Genomic DNA, 15,000 nt, shown 5'->3' on the forward strand with positions numbered 1-15,000 from the left:
GTGATTATTTGCTGGATGTAAGATGGATTAATTGTTTTATAGTTTTATAGTTTGATGTATTGATTGATTAATTGGCTGAGCTCTGACTGAAGATGACAGGACATTTATGCCCACCAAGGGGCTTTAGAAATATCACAACTTGAATTTTCTCAGGCGTGTTGTCAATTAGATTGCTGAGCCCATGAATTAAACAAGGCTTAATGAAAGTGACACACTACCCTCTGCTGGAGAACAGAAAGTGCCTCCTTGGACCTTGGTTTATAGGCCTGAACTCTGCATTTAGGATGAAATCAAGTGTCTGAACAACAATAATTGTGCCATACATGTGTGTCATGAACAACCAGGACAAATCTGACTCTGGAAAGAAAGCCCTCACCGTAGCTGTTTTTTTGTCGTTATTTTTTTTCATTTAGTAGGACATGGAAAAGAGATGGACAGATTTGGAGGAAATTGTATACCTGTACAGACAAATAGAGGATAGAGGATTCTTCGAATTGAGAGGTCCATTCATTGTTGCACTATGAACTGAATATATAAATTCAGTCTATCTGCTGAGTTGTACCCTTATGAAGCTATTTAAACCGAGACTGACATTTAGCCATGTTACATGTTACATTTACCATGTTACACAGAACTGTTTACCGTTGTACAAAGTATGCCAATGTTCTCATCTGAGTAGTCATGTTTACTTTATTTTACTTTCAAATGTTTAATAGAAATCCCTATTTTTGGTCTCTTGAATTTAGCTAATCCAAGGCATTTGAGCTGTAATGTATTGTAAGTATGTTTTCTAAAATCTCCTTCAATAAATGTTACTGTGTACCATAACCTGTAGACGATTACAGGATTCAAGACAGTTCAACATCATTCAACATTAACATCATCTTCCTGGGCTGAATTCTACAGAGTGATTAGTGTTTTACTCTATAGACCTAAAGCTTAACTTATGCTTTCTCAATCGACACTGTCGACAACTGAACTTTCTTATGTCGTTGAAGCCGTCATCGAAATGGTAAATGGACTGACTTATATAGCGCCTTTATCCAAAGCGTCCTCTCATTCACCCATTCACACACACATTCACACATCAATGGCGGCAAGCTACCATGCTGGCCCGCTCACTGGGAGCAATTTGGGGTTCAGTGTCTTGCCCAAGGACACCTCGACATGTGGCCCACCGGGGCTTGAACCACCGATCTGCCAACCTTGCGATCATTAGACGGCAGCTCTACCTCCTGCGCCACAGCCGCCCCCTCATCGATTGACACTAAAAAGCGTACAACAGCCTCAACGTGTCATTTGGCCTGCCTCTTCAAATGATCATCTGCACTCGCCTCTTAGATCACAGAGAAGAAAACCTAGCATGGCTTTAAACAGTGACAGGGTGAGACACGGCCTCACAGTGATTCATGATTCATATCATGATCATCAATCGGATTTCTACAGGAGTGCTGTCTAATCAAATCGACCTACAACATTTGGATCTGACTGGATTGTTATGAAAGGGATGATGATGTATGCCCAACTAAACACCGTTGTTGTGTTGTGAGATTGTACAGTATTATCTTGCTGCAATGAAGACATTGAAGACTTTATCTCCGCCTGTCTCATTAAAGTACGGACATGTCTTTCTCTCACCCACGCACGAGCAACAGAGGAGGAGAGCGATAGAGAGAGAGGTGCACATTAAAGACAGGGAGTTGTAGGAGGGGATGTAGGAAGAAACAAATGATTCCTGCTCTTTGAAGATGCGAGGCAGCCATAGCTTTCATGTTTCCCCACTGAAACTCACTGTTATGTGGCCAGATTGGAAGCGTGTGTCAGACCAGCCGCATCTTCACATCAAGAGCTCTCAAAGTTTATACAGGTTTCTCAAGTAAGATTGAAGTTTGAATTCACCTAAGAGAGGTGTAGATTTCAAAGTAATAATAGAAAAGTAATTTTTGATTGCTATTGACGTGAAGGATCTGATATGGATTTCAAATGGAATCAATTAGGATCTCAAACCCGTAAGACGCCACTTGCAACGCATTATGTAATGAAGCTGTCCAATGAAGCTATCGCTATTATTGCTCATGACAGTGTATTTGTTGTCAAGTCATTTGAACTATTGTACAGACAGTACATGAAAGGGTATGGGACACTTTGATTGCTACCTTTGGTGTGACAGGCTCAGGAGCTGACAGCAGACATACGGTAGAGGAGCTGACAGCAGACATACGGTAGAGGAGATAACAGCAGACATACGGTAGAGGAGCTGACAGCAGACATACGGTAGAGGAGTGACAGCAGACATACGGTAGAGGAGCTGACAGCAGACATACGGTAGAGGAGGTGACAGCAGACATACGGTAGAGGAGATGACAGCAGACATACGGTAGAGGAGGTGACAGCAGACATACGGTAGAGGAGATGACAGCAGACATACGGTAGAGGAGATAACAGCAGACATAAGGTAGAGGAGGTGACAGCAGACATACGGTAGGAGATGACAGCAGACATACGGTAGAGGAGCTGACAGCAGACATACGGTAGAGGAGATAACAGCAGACATACGGTAGAGGAGATGACAGCAGACATACGGTAGAGGAGATGACAGCAGACATACGGTAGAGGAGATGACAGCAGACATACGGTAGAGGAGATGACAGCAGACATACGGTAGAGGAGCTGACAGCAGACATACGGTAGAGGAGATGACAGCAGACATACGGTAGAGGAGATGACAGCAGACATACGGTAGAGGAGATGACAGCAGACATACGGTAGAGGAGGTGACAGCAGACATACGGTAGAGGAGATGACAGCAGACATACGGTAGAGGAGATGACAGCAGACATACGGTAGAGGAGCTGACAGCAGACATACGGTTGGAGATGACAGCAGACATACGGTAGAGGAGGTGACAGCAGACATACAGTAGAGGAGGTGACAGCAGACATACGGTAGAGGAGATGACAGCAGACATACGGTAGAGGAGGTGACAGCAGACATACGGTAGAGGAGATGACAGCAGACATACGGTAGAGGAGGTGACAGCAGACATACGGTAGAGGAGATGACAGCAGACATACGGTAGAGGAGATGACAGCATACATACGGTAGAGGAGATGACAGCAGACATACGGTAGAGGAGGTGACAGCAGACATACAGTAGAGGAGGTGACAGCAGACATACGGTAGAGGAGATGACAGCAGACATACGGTAGAGGAGGTGACAGCAGACATACGGTAGAGGAGATGACAGCAGACATACGGTAGAGGAGGTGACAGCAGACATACGGTAGAGGAGATGACAGCAGACATACGGTAGAGGAGATGACAGCATACATACGGTAGAGGAGATGACAGCAGACATACGGTAGAGGAGATGACAGCAGACATACGGTAGAGGAGGTGACAGCAGACATACGGTAGAGGAGATGACAGCAGACATACGGTAGAGGAGATGACAGCAGACATACAGTAGAGGAGATGACAGCAGACATACGGTAGAGGAGATGACAGCAGACATACGGTAGAGGAGATGACAGCAGACATACGGTAGAGGAGATGACAGCAGACATACGGTAGAGGAGATGACAGCAGACATACGGTAGAGGAGATGACAGCAGACATACGGTTGGAGATGACAGCAGACATACAGTAGAGGAGGTGACAGCAGACATCAAATCAAATCAAATTTTATTTGTATAGCGCATCGTTTCTCAACGGGGGCGTTCAGACAACATCGGGGGGCGCTGGAACAAATATTTTTAAAAGGGGGCGTTGAGGTGTTCTTGGGGGGCGGTCACGCATAAAGTATTTTTCTCATGAAAAACAGCTGTCAGCAGTGTTATTACGGGTACGTTCGTAAATGCACGTTCGTTAGCCTTCCAATTTCTACTATTTACTATATAATACTAAAGAAAGGGTATACAAATGAGTGGGGAAGCTGGACCAAGTAAGAAACCAATAACGTACAACTTCCATCCAGAATGGGAGGAGGACTTTTTTACACAATGTGATATTGGAAGTGCGTCTGTCTGATCTGCAAATCTACGATGGCTATTTCGAAGAAGGGAAATGTGGCAAAAGAGTGAAAACGTACGGCTGCAACGATAGCTTCTTATCGCGTCAGTCACGTTCTTGAAAACAACAAGAAGAAAACAAAGACGGTGAAATTGTGAAAAAAGCGTTTCTCGAGGCTGCAGATTGCCTTTTCGATGACAGATCCACAGTGGCTGATGACACCTTGCAAGCCTGCCTACACCTTGCAACCAGCTCCTACAGCCCTGACTACTAGAAACTAGCTGCCTCCTCCCAGTGCCAGGTCTCCCACTAAGGTAGAGAAATGCATTTATTTCCTCCTTTCAAACTAGGGAACTACCTGTTTTGTATCTGGTTTACTTTTCTGTTTGTTGGATCAGTAGTTGGCTATGGTACTGCAGACTGGCTGTCAGTGTGTGAGTGAGAAAAAGTGACTGTGTGTGTGTGTGTGTGTGTGTGTGTGTGTGTGTGTGTGTGTGTGTGTGTGTGTGTGTAAGAGAGAGAGAGAGAGAGAGAGAGAGAGAGAGAGAGAGAGAGAGAGAGAGAGAGAGAGAGAGAGAGAGAGAGGGGGGGGGGAGAGAGAGAGGGAGGGTTTGTGCTATGGCTCCCTATGCAGACTGGCAAATGTGTGTGTGTGTGTGTGTGTGTGTGTGTGTGTGTGTGTGTGTGTGTGTGTCTGTGTCTGTGTGTGTGTGTGTGTGTGTGTGTGTGTGTGTGTGTGTGTGCGTGTGTGTGTGTGAGTGAGAATAGCAAAGAGGGAGGGTTTGTGATGGTCTTCTCCTGTGTGGCTGTGTGACAGAGAGAGAGAAAGTGTATTGTACTATGCAGGCTGGGAACTGTGTGTGTGTGTGTGTGTGTGTGTGTGTGTGTGTGTGTGTGTTTGTAGTACGTGCGTGTACGTTTGCAATGTTTAAACTAGACTGGTAGATCTTGGCAGACTGGCTACTTGAAAAGTAGATCTTGGTTCAAAAAAGTGTGGGCACCCCTGCCTTATACCATACCACCATACCAGAACATCACAGCAGGAACAACCTATTTCAAAAAAGCGATCGTATTGTAACCAGTCCGGAAAGCTCTCTGTCGCTTACCAATAATCGAACCTAGAGAAATCAGCTACGAATGTCCCCTCCCCTCGCAGGTTCATTACAGTATATTACATAAATGTATTACTGTTAAGTGTTGTTGTGGATGTTATCCCTAGTGCCATTCTGAGGTTAGCATTGCGATGTGTTCGTCTTAACGTTTACAAACTAAAATATACGATCGCCTTTTTGTGATATGTTGCTCCTCTGATGTCCTGGAAACGAACACATAAGCACTCCGAACAGCTGTCAGCGTCTTTTGTTGCTATAGGAAACCACTACTCTGCTTGCGATTGATCAGCTGTCAGCAGTGTTATTACCGCTACGTTCGTAAATGCACGAACGGTCAGTTTGCTCGGGCAAAACCGTGTTTTCAGTCAGAGCTCTGAACTTTGGAACTTTGTTATGTTTTGATATGAGAATAATAGCCCCCTAGCGTTTGCCGCCATATTGTGACACACCCCCCCCCCCCCCCCCAAAGTCTAATAAAAAATGAATAAATATTAGCATCATAAAACAGCAATTTGGCGAAATGCAACACCAGCACACTTAAAAAACAAACAATGTTAGTTGTAATATACAGTTTTGTAGCCTACTGTTTGTTCTGCACCGGACATGTGTGAAATCGCTGCTGTGTTATTGTTGTTCTGTGATATAACACAGAATATTAGTCAACATTAATATTCAGGGAAGAAAATAAGCCTACTTTTAATTTCGTTGTTTGGTACCTGTACTGTAGCAATGACAATAAAGTCCATTCGTATTCGTAAGAGACCTGGATAATGGACAGGGGGGCGCTGGCCCAAAAAAGGTTGAGAACCACTGGTATAGCGCATTTCTTACAAGATGCAACTCAATGCGCTTCACATAATAAACATTCTCAGTCAATCAATCAATCAATCAATCAATACTGACAGAGCCGCAAGCAGGCAAAAGTAAAAACCTGTACACTATGTAGCCAGGAAAATTCCCTTGCAGCCCTCTACACATAGAGCGACTACTAGCCAGTTTGCCTACCAGCACCCAGCGGTGGGCCCCCACACCCCCCCCCGGGGAGCCCCCGCCGCCCCACACACCCAGCCCGCCCCACCACCAGCATACCCAGCCCAGCCAAGCAAGCACAGACCATAAAAGGCCCCGCACAAGGACGGCCAAGCAGGTGCCCGGCGGCGGAACAGACCAAGCACACGGGGCAGCCGGGGGCCCCCAAGGGGAGGCCCAAGGACCACCGGCGCAAAGCAAGCAAGCAAGGGCGAAAAACCTGTACACCATGTATCCAGGAAAAGTTCCTTGCATATTATCGGCGTACACACTGTCCATAAATTTAGTGTTATATCTGCATCATTCTGCATCCAGCATGGGCACAGGTCCTGCCAAAAGAGAATCTTAAGCGCAGTTATGATGCAACAACACAATAAAGATGACAGCAATACAACCTGATGGTGGTCCAGGTACATCCTGGTACCGGTTCCGGTACTGCTCTAGGTGCTACTGGGAGCTGACAGTGCCTCATCAGCTGCCAGGTCCTTTTTCCTGTCAACACAAATCCCAAAACACGAGTATGGTGTAATGGCCTAGTGATCCTAGTTCTATAATGTCCAATGTCTCCCTTAGTAGCAAAAGGCGACATTGAATAAGTAGGTTTTGAGGTCTCGCTTAAAAATGTCCTGAGTTTTAGACAACCTCAGGCCCTCAGGTAGGGTGTTGCACAATCTAGGAGCATATATGCTAAAAGCTGATCCTCCAAATCTCTTAGTCCTAGCCTCTGGCACTATTAGAAGTTCCGTGCCACTAGACCTTAGGGGTCTAGCTGGTGTGTATCTTATGAGCATGTCCACCATGTAATTGGGCGCATCGCAATGGAGTGATTTATAGACTAGTAAAAGGATCTTAAAGTCTATTCTATAACTGACAGGGAGCCAGTGTAGTGATCTCAAGACAGGTGTGATGTGTGCTCTTCGTTTGGTCCTAGTAAGGACACGAGCAGCAGCATTCTGAACCATTTGTAGTCTATTAATCATTTTTTGGGGGAGACCTGTCAGGAGAGCATTACAGTAATCTAGCCTACTAGCAGTAACAAACGCATGCATTTACATTTACATTTTTGGCATTTAGCAGACGCCTTATTCCAAAGCGACTTACAATCAATACATTTGAATACTAAGCATGTGAATCAGCAGTCCACTATTCGTTGCAGGAAGAGTACTCTAGCTCGGGCCCGGGGCCACTGATAGAAGGAAAAACCTTCTCCCTATTATCGCCTTCTAAAATTTATTTTTTTATATCACTGGAGAAACTGAGAAACAGTACAAGGGGGGCAGTAGAAGTTCTTAGGGACACAGGGGAAAGCGGGTGTCTTTAGGAGACGTAGTGGTGAGGGTCAGAAGATGTCTCAGGAGGAGCAGTTAAGATGTAACCTGAAGAGATGGGTCTTCAGTTTACGACGGAAGATGGGTAGTGACTCTGCCGTTCTGACAGCCGTGGGGAGCTCATTCCACCAGCGGGGAGCCAGTGTTGTGAAGAGACGTGATCGGGCAGCCCGACTGCTGTGTAGAGGAGGTGGGGCCAGTCGGCCAGCCGAGGTGGAGGAACGGAGTGAGCGGGCAGGGGTTTGGGGGGTTACCATTTCCTTCAGGTAGGCAGGGGCTGTCCCTTTAGCTGCCTGGTATGCAAGCACCAGGGTCTTGAATCTGATGCGAGCTGCTATCGGGAGCCAGTGCAGGGTGCGAAGGAGAGGGGTGACATGCGAGTATTTGGGGAGGTTGAATACCAGCAGGGCAGCAGCATTCTGGATGAGCTGCAGAGGTCTAATGGCTGAAGCGGGGAGCCCAGCCAGGAGTACATTGCAGTAATCCAGGCGGGAGATGACCAGTGCCTGGGTCAAGAGTTGCGCTGCCTCTCTGGTAAGGAATGGTCGTATCCTTCTGATGTTGTAGAGGAGGAATCTGCAGGAGCGAGCCGTTGCTGCAATGTTCTCCGCACAGGATAGTCGGTTATCCAGGATCACTCCAAGGTTCTTGGCTGTCAGGGAGGGGGTTACAGTAGAGTTCTCCACTGTGATGGAGAAGTCTTGGAGAGGGCAGGCTTTCCCGGGGATGAAGAGGAGCTCGGTCTTGTTAAGATTGAGCTTGAGATGGTGGTCAGCCATCCAAGTTGAAATGTCAGCGAGACATGCTGAGATACGGGTTGCCACGTGTACATCAGACGGGGGGAAGGACAGGAAGAGTTGAGTGTCGTCTGGGTAGCTGTGGTAGGAGAGCCCATGTGAAGAGATTACCGAGCCAAGAGACTTGGTGTAGAGGGAGAAGAGTAGGGGCCCTAGGACGGAACCCTGGGGAACTCCAGTGGAGAGGGTTCGTGCATTAATGTTTCGGTGTCTGCCTGGGAGAGAAATGATTGTACCTTAGTGATGTTTCTTAAATGTTAGAAGGATGTTTTAATAGTATTATTAATATGAGTTTCAAAATTTAGATCTGGGTCAATTATGACACCAAGATTCCTAGCCTGACACTTAGTGTTAAGAGCTAGTGTTTTCAAGTGTGCAGATAATTTCTCTCTCCCAGTTGTCTCACCAATGATCAATACCTCTGTTTTTTCTTGATTGAGTTGGAGAAAATGTTCTGTCATCCAAATATTAATATCAGCAATACAATCTATCAGGTGGTCGATCATCTTGTAGTCGTTGGGAGTTACTAAGATATAAAGCTGAGTGTCGTCAGCATAGCTGTGGTAGTTAACGCTATGCCTCTTGATAACAGAACTGAGGGGTAGCATTGTATAGGCTAAAAAGCAACGGTCCTAAAATGGACCCCTGGGGAACTCCACAGGTTGCGCTATAATTTTTTGACTTATGGTCACCAAGGGCTACAAAGTAGTCTCGGTCAGCCAGGTAAGTCCTGAACCAGTTTAAGACCGGACCTGAGAGGCCAACCCAGTTTTCAAGTCTCTCAATAAGTATGGAATGGTCTACCGTATCAAAGGCTGCACTTAAGAGTACAAGAATCGAGAGTTTTTTCGAGTCTGCATTTATCCTAAGGTCATTAGTTACCTTAAGCAAAGCGGTTTCTGTGCTGTGGTATGATCGGAAACCTGACTGAAGTGGGTCATACCTATTATTTAAGACTAAGAATTCATGAAGCTGTTTGTACGCTGCCTTTTCTAAAATGTTGCTTAGAAAAGTGAGATTGGATATTGGTCTACAGTTTTTTGGATCAGAAGGATCTAGGTTACTTTTCTTCAGGGTGGGTCTAACCAGGGCAGTTTTAAGCACCGCTGGAAATATCCCTTTAAGTAGGGAGTGATTTACAATGCCTAGTATGTCATCAGACACAGATTCAAAAATGTCCTTAAAAAAGGTGGTAGGAATAGGGTCAAGAGGACACGTAGACGGTTTAAGCTGTGACACAATTTTACCTAATGTTTCAGTACTAATCATGGTGAACATGCTCATAGTCATGTTCTGTGGTGGCGGATCTACAGTGTTACACAAACCTAGTCTTTCCTGAGTAATACACATTCTAATATTTGTTATCTTATCGCTGAAGTGGCTCCATCTGCGCTCAGCTTTCCTACATGTTCTCTTAAGGAGATTTATTTCACTGTTACTGTTGTGAAGGCCCACAGTTTAGTGCCAGTTTTAGTTTCCCCAAACCAGCCCTATTTTGCCCCTGGTATTTCCTTTGTTATTTTCTATACTATTCTGTACGTTTATGAAGGTGTATGTATTATTATTGTACTGTTTATGTATATGTTTGATGACGTAGTATATCCGGGGTGTGTCCGTGACCCGGATGTTAGGTTCGGTGGTGTATATATAAGAGACGGAAGTAGTCCGCGAGTCAGTGTGTGAGGAGAATCAGAACGAGAGAGACCGAACGAGAGAGAGTAAAGAGAAGCCAATCTAAGATGGCGGATTCAGCAACACGCACACCGTGCAGCAGCTGAAGACGCCAGGAAAGCGATTATTGAGTGTACCACTGTAGCCCGTTTAGTTGTGTTCCCGTTGGACCGCCTTGCCAGCAGCCGGCTGTTCAACGTTGGACCAAGCGAGACGCCAGCTGGACATAATCGTCGCCTCCACGAGCGGACTGCGACCGAACACTGACTCCAGCGGAGCTTCGACGCGGACCACCGGACCTGGGCCCTTCACCTCGTTGTGGACCACGAAGACGGCCCTTTCCCTCCGCGTTGCTACGTCACCCCCCCCTTTTCGTCGGCTAACTTCATCGACGCACATGCCATCCAACCAGGCCTCAACGCGCACCACCGCCCTGGACTATAAGCCTGTTCAGGCCAGAGACTATGAGTGAGTGATTGAGTGTGTGTGTGGCCGGCGGGGAGGGAATGTATATTTGGGGATGTATACATCAGTCATGTATAATAAATGTGTTGTTCATATGTGATACCGTTACCGTGTGTTAGTTGTTTGTATGCTAATGCTAAGTACAAGGCTAATGCTAATGCTAGTTCCAATGCTAAATGCTAATGCTAATTACAAGGCTAATGCTAATGCTAGTTCCCATGCTAATGCTAACGATAGTAACTGCTAGTCTAACGGTTTGCTGGCGCCCCCTGCCTGTATCCTCCTACACTGCCTATTTAGCTCCATTAGTTAGATAACCAGCCCCTTCCTAAATTATACAGTCCTTTTCAGCTACTCCCTGGTTACAATTGGTCCTTCGAGCCGGATAGGTAGTGTAGTGATAGCATGGCTGAGCGCAGCCAACCAGACCAGACAGTTACCCCCCCTTCTCCGCCCCCGGAGCCAGAGCCACGACCACAGAGAGTCCCGCGGTTGCCTCCGAGGTTACAGGAGTATGAGCTTGAGCTCGAAAGCTCACTGAGTGGTAGCGAGGAGCGCACTCCACGGGATACAGTGGTCGGAGAGGCCGAGGTGTCCGCCGGCGCGCGGGTGGCTAGCACTGAGACAGCCCTCCAAGAGCACCAGCCTGAGGATGAGATGGCAGAACCGCAGGGTTTTGCCGTGGAAACGGAAGAGCAGGAAGGAGAGGCCCGGTCCGACAGCGCCTGCGGGCGGAAGAGTGAGGGCCTCAGCCTTAACGATCTGCCTCCCAGTACGGCGCGCTCGGGACCTCGCTCCTGCCGCTCAGTGGCTTCCTCCCGGTCCAGGGTTTCTGTGGGCAGTTCTGCCTCTGGGGCGGATAGCCTGCACTCCAGAGGGAGTAGTGCCGCGCTGTCGGAATGTATGCGCCAACAGGCCGAGATGGCGTTAGAGCGGGAGCGCCAACAGGCCGAGATGGCGTTAGAGCGGGAACGACTCCAGCTAGAACGTGAACGCCTCCAGATGAACGGAGCGGAACGTGCGGCGGAGAGACAGCGCCAGGAGGCGTTAGAGAGGGAACGCATCCAGTACGAGCGCGAGCGCCTCCAGATGGAGGGGGCGGAACGCGCGGCGGAGAGGCAGATGGAGGGGGCGGAACGCGAGGCGGAGAGACAGCGCCAGGAGGCGCTAGAACGTGAACGCTTCCAGATGGAGCGCGACCGCCTCCAGGCGGAGAGACAGCGCCAGGAGGCGCTAGAACGTGAACGCTTCCAGATGGAGCGCGACCGCCTCCAGATGGAGAGAGAGCAACTGCACGCGGAGAAGATGGAGGAAGTGATGCAGACCATGCGCGACGTGTGCATCAGCAGAGGTCCGTCGGCCCGTAGCTCCAGAGCATCATCCGCACGGCCCTCTCGAGTGCCATCTCCTGAACCCCCCGCCGATGGCTCCATGACCCCCGCCATGACTGTCCAACTACAGGCCCAGCTGACCACCTGGAAGGAAGAGGACCAGGGACCCGACCGCTACGCGGCCCAGAGGGAGCCAGCGTCGCTGCCCGGGAGGGGAGCCATCCCCCAAGAGCGTAGCACACCCCTAGGTCCTCCAGTGCACCAAAATGCATGCAGGCCGGACACCCAGACCGTCACTCCAGCCCCGATCATCCACTACAGGATGTTCCCCCAGGTGGAGGGACCCAAGTTCCCCTTCTTCAAGGACGAGGACAGGAGCCAGTATGTGGAGCTACGCATCTGCCTAGACACGCTCTTGGACGACTCCTGCTCCGAGTCCTACAAATATGCGATTCTCCTTCAGCATGTGAGGAACCCCAGAGCCCACAACATGGTTCTGGCCCATGCCTCCGCACCGACACCTTACACCAGAGCGCTCGCCGACTTGGATGCCCGCTACGGTCGTCCCTGGAACCACGCCCTTGCTGAACTGCAAGCCCTCGAACAGCAGGCCCCCATCAAGGATGACCGGGCGCTGGATGACTTCGCGCTCCGCGTGCACACCTTGGTTGGAATGCTGAAGACGCAGGGCCCAGCTGGCGCCAGCGAGATCAACAGCACCTCCAACGTAGAGCGGCTGCTCCGCAAGATCCCACGCTTCCGGCAGGAGAGGTTCCGGCGACAGCAGCGCGTTCGTAACCCGGGGAAGTTGGGTCTGAGCATGGCTGCCTTCGCGGAGTTCCTACTGGAGGAAGTGCATGACACCAACGTAGACGCCATGGGTTACGCTGAGCCGAAGAAGGAGAGGGAGAAGGGAGACCGCTGGGACGGGCCGAGCTCGAACAGAGGACGCCCAGTAGGAGTGCTGCACACGGAGGAGGAGCCTCGGAGAGAGAGGACCACCCGACCTGAGGGAAAGGATTCCTCTCAACCCCCTCAAAAGGGACGGAGAGGTCCACCGCCATGTCCGTACTGCCCCAGCGAGCACTGGTTCAATGAGTGCAGTGACTTCAACAACCTGAGTACCGAGGCCAAGCAGAGGTGGCTCGAGGAGCACAAGAGGTGCTGGAACTGTGGGCGCGACCATCTGGCGAAGAACTGCACCTTGAGGAGGAAGTGCAACCGCTGTGAGGAGGTCCACCTCAACATCCTACACGAGGTCTCCCTCGCCAGGTCCACGGAGGGCAACAGAAGCCCTAGGTCCGGTCGCGCACCGGAAGAGGAAACCCCTGTCTACTACCTAGACTCGCCACAGAGCAGCGGCTCCAAGGTTCTACTGAAGGTGGTGAAGGTCCGACTTCACCACAACAACGCTGTGTACGACACGTACGCCGTTCTAGACGACGGGTCGGAACGGACCATCCTTCTCCAGGGGGCAGTGCGCCAGTTGGGGCTCCAAGGGACTGCGGAGAAGCTGACTCTGCGCACGATACGTCGCGACCTTAAAGAGGTCACCGGGGCGAGAATCAACTTCTCTATCTCCCCGGCGGGGCGGCCGTCGGATAGACATCGGCTTCAGAATGTCTTCACCGCCGACCAGCTAGCGCTCTCCCGCTACGACTACCCCCTGGAGAGGTTACGCGCAAGATATCCCCACCTACGGCGAGTAGACCTACATCCGATAGAAGGAGCGGAGCCAACCCTTCTCATCGGCTCGGACAACGCTGAACTGATCGTGTCGCTCCGTCCTCCGCTGAGAGGACCACGAGGCTGCCCGATGGCTGTTAAGACTGCGCTTGGGTGGGCCCTCCAAGGCGCTACCGAGGGGAGAGATAGAGACGGGAGAGCTACGTCATCCCTCCATGTCCGAACCGAAGAAGCAAACCAACCAACCGGACCGCCTGGAGTGGAATCTATTGCTGCCAGTGCACCTGGAACAGTTAGTACCACAAATGGTTCACCACAGGATGACCAACCAAAGAAGAAGTCTCTGTGGACAGAGCATAAGTCTCTGGATGGGAAGACCTACTTCTACAACACAGAGACTAAACAGTCCTCAGGGGAGAAACCAGACGACCTGAAATCTCCTGCTGAGCAAATGTTGTCTAAGTGCCCGTGGAAGGAGTACAAGTCTGACACGGGAAAGCCTTACTACTACAACTCCCAGACTAAGGAGTCCCGGTGGTGGCGCTACCGTGCCATGGCGGCAACAGCTGTTGCCGAGGAACACCTGCAGGTGGCCATGCACCCTCACGTGGCCGAGGTCAGCATTGACGCACCCGTCAACTCCGTCGAGTACACGTCAGCCATGGAAGTCTCAGCCAGTATTGTAGACGCCTCCAAGGAGGAAAGGCCGGAGTTGGCGAAGAAAACGTACAAGTGGAACCCAAAAGAGGAGGCCAAGCAGGCCTTCAAAGAGCTTCTGAAGGAGAATGGTGGTTCATCCAACGCGTCATGGGAGCAAACCATGAGAATGATCATCAACGACCCACGCTACAGCGCCCTGCCCAAGCTGAGTGAGAAGAAGCAAGCGTTTAAGGCCTACCAGGCTAAGAAGGAGAAGGAACAAGCCAAGCAGCTCAGGAAGAGGAACTGGGAGGCGCTGAAGAGCATTCTGGACCACATGGCCAACGTCACCTACCGCACCACCTGGTCCGAGGCCCAGCAGTACCTGCTGGACAACCCCACCTTCGATGAGTACGAGGAGCTGCAGAACATGGACAAGGAAGACGCTCTGATCTGCTTCGAGGAGCACATCCGCGCCCTGGAGAAGGAGGAGAAGCAGAAGACTCTGCTGAGGGAGAGAGACAACTTGTCCGAAGGTGCCGTGGTACTGGTGATCGACCAGTCCCTTCCACGCGCCGCCTGGCAGACAGGCAGAGTGACCAAGGTCCTGCCGGGTCCGGATGGAAGGGTGCGGACGGCCATCGTGGACGTTGGTGGTCGCACTTACACCCGACCTGTGGCACGCCTGATTGAGCTCCCTCAGATTACCGAGGACACTATCACCTCCTACCTCACGCTGCTAGAGCAGCCTAGCCAGTGTGCCTTCTTAGTTAACTGAAACCGAGGGTTTCATGGGGCGGCTGTTGTGAAGGCCCACAGTTTAGTGCCAGTTTTAGTTTCCCCAAACCAGCCCTATTTTGCCCCTGGTATTTCCTTTGTTATTTTCTATACTATTCTGTACGTTTATGAAGGTGTATGTATTATTATTGTA

The 15,000-nt window shown here is 49.9% G+C and overlaps 1 protein-coding gene across 1 annotated transcript in view; it reads left to right on the forward strand.

Moving 5' to 3' along the window:
* The window catches only part of hs3st1l2 (heparan sulfate (glucosamine) 3-O-sulfotransferase 1-like 2), a 17,401-nt gene extending 16,606 nt beyond the window's left edge, over positions 1-795 (forward strand). Inside the window, exon 3 of the mRNA XM_080531018.1 lies at positions 1-795. This exon is cut by the window's left edge and continues 810 nt beyond it. The gene's annotated coding sequence lies outside the window, so the exon portion shown is untranslated.
* The last annotated feature ends 14,205 nt before the right edge of the window (positions 796-15,000 follow it).

The sequence above is a fragment of the Nansenia antarctica genome (genome assembly GCF_963989245.1).
Source record: "Nansenia antarctica genome assembly, chromosome: 5".
NCBI lineage: Eukaryota > Metazoa > Chordata > Actinopteri > Argentiniformes > Microstomatidae > Nansenia > Nansenia antarctica.